The sequence below is a fragment of the Miscanthus floridulus genome, chromosome 4 (assembly GCF_019320115.1).
Source record: "Miscanthus floridulus cultivar M001 chromosome 4, ASM1932011v1, whole genome shotgun sequence".
Taxonomy (NCBI): Eukaryota; Viridiplantae; Streptophyta; class Magnoliopsida; order Poales; family Poaceae; genus Miscanthus; species Miscanthus floridulus.
The window spans coordinates 27,646,868-27,656,962 of record NC_089583.1 but is presented as its reverse complement, the minus strand read 5'-3'; the positions used below and the strand labels follow the sequence as shown (position 1 = coordinate 27,656,962).

At 45.8% G+C, this 10,095-nt stretch overlaps 1 long non-coding RNA gene across 2 annotated transcripts; it reads left to right on the top strand.

Moving 5' to 3' along the window:
* Positions 1–216: 216 nt before the first annotated feature.
* Positions 217–3,861, top strand: LOC136551220 (uncharacterized). 2 transcript variants are annotated; one of them, XR_010782498.1, is made up of 5 exons: positions 217–1,240; positions 1,347–1,435; positions 2,072–2,161; positions 2,973–3,211; positions 3,324–3,861. It is a non-coding gene; the product is annotated as an uncharacterized lncRNA (long non-coding RNA). The 2 variants fall into 2 exon arrangements; XR_010782497.1 differs by having other exon boundaries at positions 3,312–3,861.
* Positions 3,862–10,095: the final 6,234 nt, after the last annotated feature.

The window sequence follows — 10,095 nt, the reverse complement described above, 5'->3', positions numbered from 1 at the left end:
GTATCAGTGCAGGTTATATAATGACCATTGTAGCAACGTACTCTCGGTTGCTCATATTAAAGATACGAAGGCACGCCGAATCGGCGGCCTCTAAGGGTGCCCACGTATGTTATTTTTAGTTGGTGCGTTAGATAGAAATTTCACAGCTCAGATGAAGCGCGTCACAACCGGTCTTCCTCCGTGCATTAGGCAGTAGATAAATCAAGCAACTGAACGCATTAAATGAAGTAGGGCTTCCTGGTGATTGTACACGGCACGTAAATGAACGGTGACGCGTAGCAGGGAACGGTGGATTCTCGACATGCATGGTTGGTGCCTAACTAGCATGGTGGTCGGCACGCATATGAGTACGCGTGCATGCATACTGCTGGGGCCTTGCTTGCTTTGCAGAGCTGGGCTCCACCGTGGTCCTCTCATGTAAAATTGTGCTCCTTCCTCTTTCTCTCTCTCTCGTGTAAATGGCAGGCGGCAGCAGCTCCGCTCCTCCCCTCCTCTCTCTCCTCTCCGCGCTCTCGCTCTCTCCCTCGCTCCTCGTCGCGACCGCCGAGGCTCCACGCACCCTGTGCGCGGCGCAGCGGCGTCCCCCGACACGGCGCCATGGTGCGCCGTCCAACGCTGGTGGTCGTGGCTGCGTCTGAGCCTCGGCTCTCCCTCGGTGCTGCCTCATCTAGCCGGTCCACGTGTGCTCGACGAAACCCTAGCTGCCTCTTCCTCGCCGTCGTCGGCGGCGGCGACGAAACTCGGCGCCAGGATCTGGCGGTACCTCACCCTCTTCCTCTCCTACCCCGACGCGGGCCGCCCCCAGAGCGGCGGCAGGCGTCCTCTTCTTCTCCTCCCCCGACGCTGGCGGCTCTGGAGCGGTGACGGGCGAGCCAGCCACGTCAGGCCCCTGCGCGGGCGGTGCACCGCCGTGGGTGGCCCCTGGAGCGACGGCCCCCAGCACGGTTGCCCCCTGTGCAACACCTGGGCAGGCGTGCGCCACCCACGCGGCAGGGCCATCGCCGGCAGTACACCCGACTTGGATTCGCGTCCGTGGGCCTGCATCCTGTGTTTTCCTTCCTTCTCCTTTCTTCATCCAGCTTTTGCCTTACCTGTGTCATTGCGCGTGGTTTCGTAAATGGACATGCCTAGGATTTGCACAGTACCTGGGCTTCCTCATCTTATGGTTTCGTCTCTCCTCTATGCTATACTCACGACGACAGCTGCGCCGGTGCTGATGCTCCTTGGCTCTGAAGCCCAGGTGAGTTCCCACGTCCTCCTCTTCTCTTGCTCCTCATTAGGGGTTGCAGCCCATCCCCTCTCCAGCAGACGAACGGAATTGGAATGTCAAATTGTGTTGGTTTCAGAAAGGGGACACAGAGGATAAGCAAGATTGCTTTGCTGGGGATTCTTGTTGATCTGGGGGGACAACTCCATCTGCCTTCCTCACCTTTGGGTAAGAAACCTGTGCTATGGTTTGTTGCGCTGTATGCTAGATTTCCACTGCCTGTAGTTTAAGTGTTCGATTAAATGCCTATTCAAGTTGTGATCCCGACAGCCTCCACAGCCCTACTTCAAACGAATCAAATATGAGCAACAACATTATCCTAAAATGCTGAAAGGCATGTCTTGGAAAATTAATTTATAGGTGTTTCTTGTTGATGACTGATATCTGGCATCCACTAAAAGTGAAAAGTTTATTGAAAAGTAATTACTTCCGACATTCACAATCAAGAAATAGTTGTATTATTATTATTTTTATTACTCTTGGATTTCTAAGTCTCCAATCTCGATTCATATTCACAGCTGATCTCTCCCAAACTAGTGTCACATGGACACTCACTCATTTCTACTAAAAGGGTGCCATTGCTAATTTGAGCACGAAACTCACCAAACACATAATATGAATACTTTATCTATTTTGTTTCTTCTTCCAGGCTTCATGTTTATAAAGGTCCAATTGTTTTATCATGAAAAATTTTCTATTGAGATAGCTTTCTGGCTTCTCAACATGTTTTGGTGTTCACAGCCTATATCTGCACTTATCTTTCGTTGCCTCCATATCAATGCTTAATTGCTGGCTTCTATGAAGGTATCTAATACTGAATATGATGAGCCCAAAGGAAGAATAGCAATTGGACGACTGCATGCAGGAGAACTTCAGCGTGGCATGGAGGTCAAGGTATAGATCTGCTCTGCTTGTGCATGTTTTGGCATAATAATGTGAACATGAACATTCCAGTTAGAAAGTTATATAAAACATGGTAGTATCATAGGCAGGCTCAACCAAAGGAGAGATTGAAATTCCTGTTGAGTGAAAATAACCATTTACAGTGAGGTGTTATATGGTTCTTTACTACATATATGTTGGATAAAGTATTACTGAGTCAATGCCACAATGCTGGTAAATTTCATTTCCAATATAATAAAATGTATAGTAGTTTTTATGAGTACCTGAGTTTTGCCTTCTCTATTTGAGATTGGCGCCTTATGATTCATCTCAAATTTCTTGAGGAAGTCTGTGAGTAAAGCAAATCATATATAAGATAAAAGGAACTGCTGGGATTAATTGAGGCCTGAGCAGCCTCCACATCTCTTTAGCTTACATGTTGGGCCTTGAAAGCTTAGCCCCTTGGATACGATTTCAGCACAAACTATGTCAGGATTCTTATGAGTTGCTTTGATCTATTAGTACAGGATAAGCGCTCAGTGAGTTGTGTCCTGTTTATTTCTCTACCCATAATTAATTCTTCAAAATCCTACTTGCAATAAAACTAATGATAGTTCAGTAATGGAACACAATGTGATGAGCTGGATTTGGTTTGATTCTGTAGGTTTATTTAGTATCCATAATTAGAGAATATAAAATCGCTGACAATTAAAATGAACTCTTATTCCTAAAGTGCTCACTAAAATTAATTGTGATACCTCTCTGATTAAGCTTATTATGGTACCTGACTTCCTGAATTTTTGAGTCATTTTGTTTTTGTCAGGTGGTTTTGACTCCAATAGTTGTCTGACATGCATCATTTTCCCTTCTCTCGCAAACACTCTTTATCGTGTCCCTGTGCAACAATCAGCTCTTGTATCTTATTGAAAAGGAGTTAATCTGGATATTTGGTCACATTCCTGGTTTTTTGCTACCCTTCCATCTGTGATTGCCAAATTCCATGCTGCCAAGGACAAGTATCTATCACCAACAGCCCCAGTCTCACCGTACTCACAAATGGAGGTTAGTACCTTTAGTTTGAATCTGTGACCCTTTGACTTTGAGCTTGAATGACCTGTCTTATGCGCCCTTAATTATTCATCTCACTTTCTTATTGGTTCAGTAATTGTACCAGGTACAGGAGAAACAGTGGAATTCCTCTTTTACATTTGTCTGGAACTCTATAGTGTGGCTTGTGCTTCTAAACTTCTTCATTAAGATAATCACGTCAACAGCACAGGATTATCTTAAAAGGCAGCAGGATATAAAGATGGAACTTATTTCCGATTCCCTGCTCCTAGACCATTCTAAAACTAACTAGTGGCGCAGCTAGTGTTGTTTATTCAGCTGCTAGCTACAAAGATTCTCCTATGTAGCCTGAACTCCTGGCTAAGCCCCTGCAGATGATTTCAAGTTCCAACAATTAGTATTAGTAGTTATTTGTCTGTATAGTGAACAAAATCATGGGCTTGGTTAACTAGTCAGGTGATGGATGCGACCTTTTGTCATTGTGCCTGTACTGGCAGTTCCTCGCGGAGGAGTCATTCTGTTTATTTTTTGGACATCTACACGGATAAACAGTAGTGATTGTTTATGGACCACGGTTGGCTTTGCCGAGATGTATCCCTCATACCTATTCCTCTTTATTTTGGGGACTTGAAATGCAATAGAAACCTGGGAGGATTCAACAATGATACATCGTTGTGTCAAGTTTACTGTGTTCATTTGTTTTGCCATTGGCGGCAGCAGGAGAAGGCTTCTTTGTTCTTGAGATGAAACGTGTCTGCTTCAAATTTCAAAATGGGTTGATTGAGATTGCTAAGGTCTAGTCTGTATTTTGGATTGTTTGATTGACGGTGCTACCAAGGCAATATCATTTCAAGATGGAGTCAGAGGTACACTTGATGCAGAAGCCAGTACATGACACTTCCTCAATAGTTTGCTTGAGTTCCTAGGGAGTTGCTTGCATTCAAATATGAAAGTGTGACGTAGAAAATCACATTTAATTTGTGAAATTTCAGTAAATTTCTGTTGGATCTACCTACTAAACACCAGTGGCATCATCGGTGTTACTTCCAGATTGTACTGTACCATTATGAAAAAAACGCCATTCATTTTAAGTCGTTTTTCCCGAGCAGTATGTCAGCTTCCTCGGCTCGGCGGAGGCACTTCCTTAGCTCCAAGGCCTGCTGGTCATACTGCTCATCCAGAGCAATCAAATACATGGCCAGATGTACCACAGTTGGGCTGTCTTCTTGCGCGTCCCGCCCTTGCAAAGCCTCCATGCGAGCCCTCCATACCCGTCGATTATTTTCCAAAGGTGGAAAGAACTTCATGGGGGTACGAGCAATTGGCTCTTCATAGATCTGGCAAAGATGCCGCAAGGCTTTGCGGGCCACAACTTGGTAGGTGTCGACAAAGCGAAACCCTGTTGTGGTCACATTCCAGGCTTTAGTGATATCGAGGAACTCCTCACTCTTCCCAATGTAGATGGTGACCTCACATCGCTCAGTACCATGCTTCTCATACTCACGACCCTCATACTTGGGGCGATCCTTGACTTCGAGTTTTTGCAAGGTGGCATACAAGATTTTGGAAAAACCCTCAGTGTTTAGGCAATAGCTGTTAACCTAGGCTCCTACCATCCTTGGTGGATGATGGTTACAAGGAAGGATCGAGTGAGAAGCTTGCACAGGAGAAAGGCTAGGTGAGCTGAGACTCACCGAGTGGTGGTACCAAGTGGCTAGGCTAGGCCTTTTGTAATGGAGGAGCGATCATTGGGCCTGGCGCAGTCCACCGTTTAGTCTGGCGTAGAGAACAATAAAAGGAAAGCGGCAGGATTTTTACGTGCACGAGATGAGCAGTGTCCGAGGCCATTCCCTAAGCTATCCAGAAATTCACTCAGCAAATTTAAAAGCGCTTGACATCTTCACCTATGTAGGGTGGGTCGAAAGCAGGTGGACACATTTAATTCCTCCCCTCCATGCTACCTTCAGATAAAAACAAGTCGGGCAGGTGGACACATTTAATGCCTCTCCTCCTTACCATCAGATAAAAATGATTCATCGACCATGTAGGAACATTTGTACTTATACATGCATCCATGCATCTAAGACATGTCTTGGTTTGTGTGCACGTTGCTCCCGAGGTGGTCGGTGGTTGGGATTGGTCGCCAGCAGGGAGAGAACGATGTGCCAAAAAGCTGAGAACAGTTTCCCTATATATTGGCAATAGTGAAAGGACGTATAGGACATGCATTCATGCATATCCTGTTTGTGCATTATAGTGCCGCATTGCTGGCAGATACGCCATCCATAGGTGTCACGTGTGTCGTATTGTGCATGACGTACTCGTTCCTATTCCAGAGTTAGGTATGCACTGTGGCTTCGTCCTCTGCGTTCACCCGTGGTTCACGCCTATAGTGACCCATGTCTCCTCGTACCCCTTTTCTGTGCTCTTGTCGGACCCTTGCCCTACAGTCATACTACTCAGTAATGGCACCGCACGTCGCTCGCCTCGAACGCGCGGAATTTGGTCGATTCATTCATAGTGATCCCGCACAAGAACCCTAGTGAACTGTGTTAGGACCACAGACCGCTCCGCCTTTATAAGCAGAGCCTAGCTTAGCCATTGGTAACACCACTCAGTGCACTTTAGCTCGTTTAGCTTTTCCTTTGAGCTAGCTTTTCGCTCAGCCTTCCTCACAACCACCACCAGAAATGGTAGGAGCCTGGGTTAGTAGTTACTGCCTAAACGTTGAGGGTTTTCCCAGAATCCTGCATGCCACCCTGCAAAAGCTCGGAGTCAAAGATCATCCCGAGTATGAGGGCCATGAGTATGAGGAGCAAGGCATCAAACGGTGTGAGGTTACCATCTACATCGGGAAGAGTGAGGAGTTCCCCGACCTCACTAGAGCCTGGAGTGTGACCGTAACCGGGTTTAGCTTTATCAACACCTACCAGGTTGTGGCCCGCAAAGCCTTGCGGTACCTCTGCTAGATCTATGAGGAGCCCATTGCTGGTACCCCATGCGGTTCTTTCCACCTTTGGATAGAAATTGGAGGGCATGGAGGGCTCGCATGGAGGCTTTGCAAGGGCGGGATGCGCAAGAGGATAGTCCTACCATGGTGCATTTGACCGCGTACCTTCTTTCCCTAGATGAGCAGTATGACCGGCAAGCCTTGGAACTAAGGATCTACATCCAGCGGGCGGCGGACGCTGAGATCTTCACCCGAATCCTCCAGGTGTAGCTCGTTGAGGCGCATGCTAGTGCTGCAGCTGTTGAGAGCTGGGAGACTACCATGTCCAAAGCTCTGAAGGAGGCTGAAGATCGGCATGTCCATCAGCTGCAGGAGGCCTATCTTATCACCAGGGCCAAGCAGAGGATGTTGGCTACTGAAAGGCAGGATGCCCCAATCTTGGAAGGGATTCCTGTCCACCTGCCTGAAAGAAGGAGGACTAGTGTTGCAGTGCCGCTAGCACCTCCACCTTCAGAAGTGTCAGAAGTAGAGCCCTTGATTCCTCTCACTCAGCCATCGCCAAGAGAAGATGCAGATCCATAGCCAAGGCGGTTGAAGAATCCGCCAAGCCCGGGAATGAAGATGCGTAGTTCCAAGTAGATTAGTTGCCTTGAGATGCTATACCCGTAGTAGTTGTGCTGTTCTTCACTGTCTTCCAGTATTGTACTCTTGCCATTGTTTTCGTCCGTACTATTGAGATCGTCCGTCGTAGGGAAGGTGAATGCTGTGTCGTGAATGGGAGACTGGGTGCCTGTATGATGTACCCGTATAAGACCGTTTGAATATGCATTTGGTTTATTTCCCTGTGTTTATTGCGTCCATCTACTTAATTCCCGTTAAACATGCTTAGAGTTTTCAAGGGAGATGGTAGGTGGGTTACAAGAGAAGTTGCCATCCAGATATCATCAAACCAGTCATGATTGGATAATATAGGACGTTGTATCGATTAATTATGGATGTCCCAGTGGAACACTTGAATCTCTTTAAATCAAATCCGCCGCTGGATTTGAATTTATTGTCCCTTGTTGTGAAGGGAACCCTTGTTGTTTGAATCTTCCCTTGCAATACTCCCCTCATTCTATGGTCTATGACCCCACCGTCTTCAGGCCATGAAGTTGGTAGTAGTTGCCTGGTTAATAGCTTATGGTGTCATGACGAAACCGAGGGCTCCCTGTGGAACAGCTGCCACATGGTGATGCTGCTGGCCACGCGCTGGTATCGAGGTTGTTGACCAAGTACCTTTACCAAGTTACACCGCCATACCACTTTTGATACAAATATTCAGGTGTTTGAACGAGAAATCCACAATGGGGTGATGAAATAATATTCTCTCAAAGTAAATAAGAGGAGGTGGTTTTGGAGGGAGCATGTATGTTGCGATCTCACATCATACAAAGTTTGGTGCATATTGTGGACAAGGAAGGGAAGGAAAGAAGAACACATGGGAAAAGTTAGCCTTGGGTAGTAGGGAATGCTTAGAAAAGCCTAAGTGGATGTCAAGTCCCAGGCACTATGCCCAGCTCGACCACGCTATGCACACCGGGTCGCTGTCACCGCGTGCCCCGCGGACGCCGTCGGTGTCGAGCCCATTAGCACCCTGTCCTTGCATGGCCTCGACATTGTGCCGCACTCGTCGTCCTCGTGCATTGTACGCTTCTCCTTTTCCTGGCCTCCGGTCCGCTCTTGATCCTCGCCCTCGTCCCCGTACCAGACCCCCTCCCTTCTTTCTTCTTTTGGGGACACGACCACCCACACGCCTTCCTCATTGAGCGAACCCTCTCTCCTCTCCTTTATTACCCCCCTCCGCTCGCTTGAGCAGGGAATGCGCCATGGTCGGCTGTATCTCCACAACGTGAATCGGTAGCATATACCATCCATGTCGTCTCCACTTTCGGTGCGCTACGCCCCATCTTCGTTCGCCACTATAAGATGCCCTTGGTCCTTGCTCTTCTTCTTCATCCCCATCCTTCTCGAATCCAAAGCAGAGCTACGAGATCTAGTCATCATTTCGTCTGTCTAAGGTGATGGTGTAATATAAGAATAAGGGATCTAGTTTTCAAAGAAGTTCAAGTCTACCGTTGGTTAGTTTGGTCTTAGGGTTTATGATGTTTGACTTCTCAGTCTCCTATTTCTGGATCTGTTGGTCATACGCCATGTTTTGGATAGTCATTATCTTGTTGTTTCTCCATTGCCCTCGTCTATCCCGACTTCTAGAGTAAGCCTTGGTTGTGCTAGGTTGCTCTTAACCATGTAGCTTTAAATCCCAGTGTAATTTAGTGTTCGACACCGTGTAATCTTTTGTGTAATTCTAGATTTACGAAATGTGTTGTAGTTTCACCTAAGGGGGTGCATTCTAATTCACTCTTTAGTAAACCCTCGCGTTAGGAGAAGTACTTGTGTTGTAGTTTTTGCTATTTCCACCTATAATGTAATCCTAGCCAATGTTGTGCTTTAAATCTAAGTGTGTTAGTTGCTTGAGCCCAACTCCATCAAATACTTCTTTCTACTAACATGTCATTGATTTGCTGGCCTAGAATAGGCACCATGTAATGACAACCAACCTCTATGTTCGTTTACAGTATTGAGACCAATCTTCCGTACCAACACGATGAGAAAACATATTAGACATATGATCCATGTTTCTCAAGATTTTTCCTATACCAAGCACATCACCCGTAGCGAAGCGTGGGCAGCAGTGGCTAGTGTGTATGTAAATGCAACGTGCTCTCAATATAACTACCTAGTGGACAGGTGAATAATCAATGAGAGCGTGAAATCTCAGTTTACTTATTATTACACCTATATATAGCTAGCTGCCCACCCCTTGAACGTGTGTGATCTGAAATCACTTGCTTCCTGGTTCAACAGAGACAACAATAATATCCAACATAACGAGGTGTTGATGAGCACAACAATATAGCATGGCAATGGGAATTCTGGGGCGACCCGGCCGTGAAAGGATTCTAATTTGTGGGCATGGGATGCATCAGGAGTTTTAGATCCAACAGAGCTAAGGTACTTAGAGCCAGAATGCATCCTTATTGTTGTGAATGTGTAAAATATTTAATTGTCCTAAATAGGTTACAGTGGACTTATTTTATAATTAGCAGCAGAGGGTTGGACGGAGCTAGGTGTCTGGCTCTTTTAACCGGCCTCTCTATAAAAGGGAGAGGGAAGTTGTTCTAAACCAAGGGGAAAGAGAGGCAGCACAACCACATAGTGAAAGGCTCGCGGGTGGTGTTGGGAATTTGGCCCACGCCCCGGGCTACTAGTGTTGTGGTTTTGAGGAGGTGCGTGCGTAAACATGCCCTGGGGATCGGACGTAGACTTCGGCTGAACCTCGTTATCAAATCTTGAGTCTTTGTTGAGTTGTCTAATCTTCTTTGAGCATCGCTTAGGTATCAAAGTTGTATTGTTGTTTTCAGAATCTTAGGAAGCGTGGAAAGAGATGGAGGCTCGAGGGTGTGGTCGACATCGTGATTTGTTTTTAAAACATATACATTCATCTACAGTAACAACTTGATTTGTTTTGAAAAGTTTGTTGTTGACATCGGTAGACGATTCTTTAATAGAATTTTTTTTAAATGTTGAACTATAAAATATATATTTATAGCTCTTGCATGCATGCATACGATATGTAACACCCTAAATTTTGCATATTTTTGAAATAGGAGAAAATTGGTTAATTAAGCATTTTGTGGGAACTTGAACCTAGGAAAAATAATCACTTTTATTAAATTAAAAACAAATATAGGTTAACAATCACGTATGTGCATTCATGCTGTTGCATAATATTTTGTATTGCATGGTTTGAAATCGGATTCTAAATCGATTTTAATTTGCATTTTTAAATTGCTTTGGAAGTATGTTTATGAAAAAAAAGGGCATT